The sequence below is a fragment of the Dipodomys merriami genome, unplaced genomic scaffold, assembly GCF_024711535.1.
Source record: "Dipodomys merriami isolate MVZ:Mamm:240054 unplaced genomic scaffold, mDipMer1.0.p SCAF_16, whole genome shotgun sequence".
Classification (NCBI taxonomy): domain Eukaryota; kingdom Metazoa; phylum Chordata; class Mammalia; order Rodentia; family Heteromyidae; genus Dipodomys; species Dipodomys merriami.
Genome location: NW_027202937.1, coordinates 26,587,081 through 26,593,080, shown reverse-complemented (window position 1 = coordinate 26,593,080; position 6,000 = coordinate 26,587,081). Strand labels below are relative to the sequence as shown.

Here is a 6,000-nt window from a genome sequence, read left to right as displayed (position 1 = left end):
AGGGCATTGGCCACATGGTAGATGGTAACAGTGAACAGGTGCATCAGCAGGCAGCAGTAAGAATGTTTACCATGTGTCAGAGTTCACACAAAGTACATATTTTTAACACAGGCACCCACAAAACCACCTTGATTGTTTTCTCCTTATTTTATAAAGACTGAAACAGAAAGGTAAACTCACCTGGTCAGGTTACATAGCAAAGCCAGGATGGAAACCCACACGAATTCCCACCTTCTCTTCTCTCTGGGGATCAAACCCAAGGCCTCATACTGGACCACTAAGCTATACACTCAGACCCACGCAAGCCTCTCTTTAGAATCTCTACTCTGCTATCACCCAATATGATGTCCTCCTAACATTCACCAGATCTCAAAAATAAAGCAGAAAGCAAAATGGCACCATGTCTCCAACAGCCATCTTGAATTGGTGAGGACATGGGCAGTATACAGAGAATCAGACAAAAGAGAGGAGAGACCAGAAAGCCATTTCTGATAAGGAGCCTCCCGTGACGCTATTAGGCTTTGCTGGCTAGCCTAATAGCTTAGGGTTTAGCTTTCCATGCAGTAACTCAGCTCTGCTGTCATGTGAGCATGGCTAGGATCTAATAACCCTGTGTTTATGGACACTGAAATTTGAAGTTCATGTAATAGTCACATTATAAACTATTTTCATACTTTAATTTTTCCCCCTAATAACTCAAAAGGGCAAAATCATTTTTAGCTCTCATATGGTATAAAAATGTTTTGCAGGTTACACTGGATCTTCAGTAGACTTTGGCTAATGCCTGGTACAAAGAAAAGGAGGTAAGTTGGACCAAATTCAGTGATAAATGTTTACTCTGAGCCAGGGGGGACAATACAATGCTCAACAGACAGGACTAGTGTCCCATGACTGGTATTAGAGCAAACAGAAGCAAAATTCCAGGGAGTAAGAGACCCCATTAGGACAAAAGAAGTGTCTCCCAACCCAGCCTGGGGAAGGTAGGAAAAGCTCACCAGAGAGCCTCATCGGTTGCACCATGACCTAAAAGGTAAAGGAGAACTCATTCAGAAAAGACAGAGGGAGATAGAAGGCCTGTGAGCTCAAGAAAAATCAGGGTTGAAATCCAGTCCTAGCTACTCAGGAGGCTGAGGCAGGAAGATTACATGAATCCAAGATTTCCAGGCCAGCTTGCATGTCACATCAAGATGTAGTAGCGGGAGGGAGGAGGTGTGTGGGGGTGTGCACATGCACACATGTGCTTTTATATATTTAGGTTTAAGACCCCATGTGTTCATTATTAAATATCAGGTAAGTCAGTGTATTCTTTAGGCTTACTTTCCTTATGTGCAAAGTGGATATCATGTCAATTTTCACCTCCCACGTTGGTGTGGTAGAATGTTAGCTATAGTTCAATTCTGCTGTCCTCCATTTGTAAGGTGCATTGGATTGGTTGGGATGAACAGTCCATTATATTCCCTCCAGCCCTGAAATACTCTGAATTCTTTTATTTTTCTTCCAGTCCTGGAATTGAGGGCCTGGGCACTGTCCCTGAACTTCTTTAGCTCAATGCTAGCATTCTACTACATGAGCCACAGTGCCACTTCCAGTTTTTTCTGTTTATGTGGTACTGAGAAATCAAACCCAGGATTTCATGCATTCTAGGTAAGCACTCTACCGCTAAGTCACATTCCCAACCCAACGCTGAATTCTTTTTGTTGTTGTTGGTCATGGAGCTTGAACTCTGGGCTTGAATCCTGTCCCTCAGCTCTTCAACTCAAGGCTATCGCTCTACCACTTGAGCCGCTGCACCACTCCTGGTTTTCTGAGTGGTTTATTGGAGATAAGAGTCTCAAGGAGTTTCCTGCCCGGGCTGGCTTTGAACTGTGATCCTCAGATCTCAGCCTCCTGAGTAGCTAGGATTACAGACATGAGCCACCGGCGCCTGATCCTTATTTTTAAATCTAAGTTATCAAGACACTGCTCTTCAATTGAGGTATTGTTACTTTCAACAGTGACCTGCTTCAGGACAACAGTGACTGTCCCAAGTTGAAGAAGAAATGTCCCTGGTGATACCAGTGGTTGTGATGGGCACCCTCTCTGAAGGAAGAGAGCTGCAGGATGACATATTCCTGTAGGAAGACCATGCTGAGGTGACAGTCTTTATGTGACATTGACCTGAAAGAAGTGCCCAGCTGTGCTTGCCTGGTGATCAGCTGATCCCTTGGCCCAGTGAGTCATGGGGCTTGAACTCTGGGCCTGGGCTCTGTCCCTCAGCTCTTCAGCTCAAGGCGAGCACTCTACCACTGGAGTCACAGCGCCACTTCCGGCTTTTTCTGTTTTATGTGGTGCTGAGGAATCGAACCCAGGGCCTCATGCTTGCAAGGCATGCACTCTACCGCTGAGCCACCTTCCCAGCCCCCTGGCCCAGTGACTTTTGTTCTCAGCTCCACCCAGTCCTTTCAGTATCAGAGAAGAACTTCAGATTCGGAGTGACTCCCCTCTTCTTCAGTGAATCTTGTTGAATTTTACTCCTGTCTGAAAATAAAGATGTCATTGCTAGGCATCGGTGGCTCACATCTGTAATCCAAGATACTCAAAGGCAGCTCAAGCAGAAAAGTCTATGAGACTCTTCTCTCCAGTTAACTAACAAAAAGCTTGAAATGGAGGTGTGAGCACTAGCCTTGAAGGAAAAAGCTAAAGGAGAGAGAGCCCAGGCTCTGAGATCAAGCCCCGGGGCCAGCACAATAAATAAGGAAATACATCTATACATAAATACATAAACAAATGCATACATAAATATGGAGTTACTAAGGATTTCTGCAGACTGGGCCTAGACCTGACTTTGGCAATGGTGTGAAGTCAGAAAAATGATGAATGAAGAAGAGGTAGTAGGAAGACGAAGCAGAAGGTGTCCACTTTTATCATGGGGCTCCATAACACTTTCATTGGTGTCTACTGATTATATAAAAATATCTGGTAGTGGGAAAAGTCTCCAGTGCTTCAGTCCTCACAGAAGTCTGTGACACAATTGTGACCTGGCACAAAAGGTGTTGGGTAAAAGTGATATCATGGAGACATAGAATTTGTAAGAGTGCTTGATCCTAAATAATTACATAATGAAACTCTGTCCAGAGATGAAGCTGCCTTCCTTTGACCTATATCATGGTTATCCACAAAAACTTTGATATATTCAGAAGGCTGTTTAAGGCCATCTACATACTCCCAAATATCCACTGTGTTCATGTGGATGAAAAAGCCACGGTTAAATTCAAAGAAACCGTGGGACAGTTACTCAGCTGCTTCCCAAGCGCGTTTCTGGCTTCCAAGATGGAACCCGTGGTCTATGGTGGGATCTCCAGGCTCCAGGCTGACCTGAATTGCATGAAGGATCTGGTGGTCTCCAAGGTCCCCTGGAAGTACCTCCTCAACACCTGTGGCAAGATTTCCCCCTGAAGACCAACAAGGAACAGCATCTGAAAGGAGGTAAATAGAAGACTATTATCCTAAGGTACTGTCCCCAGCCCATATTAGAGGAAGGACCAAATAGCACACATGGAGCCAAGATACTGGGGTTCTCCTTTCCTGCTATGGGCTGGACTGAAAACACCTTGCTGCCCATCATCTCATTGTTTACTTTGGCTCTGCCTGTGTGGCCTTTACAAAGGAATTTGTTCATTTCATTCTTGAAGACTAGAGGGCCCTTGATTTACTTGAGTGGTTGAAAGATGCCTGTTCTCCTCATGAACATTTCTGGGTGACACAAGTATGTGGGCCAGGTTTCAGTTCGGCAGGAAGTTAGCTCTGAGTGTAGTGTGGTGATGCTGCTCGTGGTGGTGATAGTGTAGGCTGTGTGTGTGCATGACATAAAAAAAAATGTTCTTAAAACTGGATACTGGTGATTCACACGTATAATCCTAGTTACTCGGGAAGCTGAGATCTGAGGATCCTGGTTTGAATCCAGCCTGGCAAGAAAGTCCATGAGATTTTTATCTCCAATTGAGCACCCAAAAAAAGTCAGAAGTGGAAGTGTGGTACATTAGCCTTGAGCCCCAAAAGCTCAGGGCAGTACCTAGGCCCCAGGACCCTCTCTCTCTCTCTCTTTCTTTCTCTCTCTCTCTCTCTCCCTCTTTCATCTTCTCTCTCATTCTTTCCCTCTATATCTATCAAGTTAAATCACCATTGCTTGGCCTTGGCTGATTGGAGACTGGACGCCTCTGTGGACCAAGCTGGCATGACTCCTCAGGGTCACCTGTCATGTTAAATCCCCTTTACCATTCTGGGTAGGCAGAAAATTATAAACCTTTTTCCTCACACACAATTCAATCTTGTAGCAGAAAATCTAGAACTACAGAAAAATATGAACAAGAGAAACATAAGTGCACACAAGACAATTATTTAACTCTCTTTTGTTGGCCTTACATAATTTGCCATACTCACTATATAATTTTGAATTCTGCTACTTTTACATAGCAACATAGCATAACAATTGCTAATGACTGCATTGTTTTGAATCATGCTTTTGATCCTGTACTACATTGTTTTCAATCATACGTGTGCACACATATACACATACTCATGACTAGGAGGTGGTTTTATTTCAATATAGTAAAAGGGGTAGAATTGTATGAGTCATTTTTTTAATCACACTAGCAATATTGTTACTGTTGCGTTTTTTTAAATACTTTTGCAAAAGATACAGAATGCCAGACAATGAAGAAATGGATCAGATCAAAAACATATATCAGATTGTTTTTTATCAGAGCCCACTGACAAGTTTGTCAGTGGTTAATTAAGCATCTTGTCTGGTTTTCACTATGTAAAATCCTGCTTTAGGCTGGGCACTGGTGGCTTACACCTGTAATCCTAGCCACAGGAGGCTGAGATCTGAAAATCAGAGTTCAAAGCTAGCCCAGGAGATTCTTCCTTTCAACCAACCGGAAAACTGCTTGAAGTGGATTTGTGGCTCAAGTGATAGAGCAACAGCCTTGAGTGAAAAAAGCAAATAACAACAATCATAAAACAAATAAGAGAAACACGTACAAGGCCCTGAGTTCAAGCCCCAATATTGGCACACACACAAAAAATCCTATCATGGATGACTAACATCAAAAGGAAGGTAATACCTTCCCACACTCAGTTTTACCACATTTTAGTGTTATTTTCTTTAGAATTAAGACCTGCCTGATTGAAAGATGGAAACAGGTACAGTTCTTGATACATATGCCCCAATTGTTTTTTTAAACTATGTTTTAGTTATCCATCAGTCCACCAGTGTCCAGGACAACTTGTTACACCACCTGTCCACTAACACTAGAGATCCCTTCATATTTCTCTTTAGAAGAATTGCAATCATTTGTCATTTCTCATATGTGGGAGGGTGATTTTTTTTTTTTTTTGTCCATTGTGGGCCTAGAACTCTGGGCCTGGGCACTATCCCTCAGCTCTTCAGCTCAAGGAGAACACTCTACCACTTGAGCCACAGTGCCACTTCTGGTTTTCTGGTGGTTAAATGGAGATGCATCTCATGGAGTTTCCTGCCTGGACTGGCCTTGAACTGCAATCCTCAGATCTCAGCCTCCTGAGTAGCTAGGATTATGGGTGTGAGCCACCAGCACCCAGCAGAGGGTGAATATTTTGCACATGTGTTTTAGCCATCTTTTGTGGGCTGCTCTTTCTGTGCAATGGGCATGGGATTGAAAAGCTGTATTGGTACTCATGGAGTGGAGCCTTTGGGTAGGCTAGAAAAGAAAGGATAAGGGAACTGAGGAAACAGAGAGAAGTCTGGGAGAGCAGGGGAGAACTGAGTTCATGTGGATGAATATGATGGAGTCATGACCCAGGTGACTGCCTGGGGAAGAGGTTTCTGCTCTGATGTTTTTTTTGTTTGTTTGTTTGTTTTTGGGTCCAGTCATGGGCCTGAACTCTGGGCCTGGGCGCTGTCCCTCAGCTCTTCAGCTCAAGGCTAGCGCTCTACCATTTGAGCCACAGCGCCACTTCCGGCTTTTTTTTTCTGATTAT

General features: G+C 43.8%; 1 pseudogene; it reads left to right on the top strand.

The window, feature by feature from the left end:
• Positions 1 to 400: 400 nt before the first annotated feature.
• LOC138827710 (N-acetyllactosaminide beta-1,6-N-acetylglucosaminyl-transferase-like) lies at positions 401 to 3,781 on the top strand (annotated as a pseudogene).
• Positions 3,782 to 6,000: the final 2,219 nt, after the last annotated feature.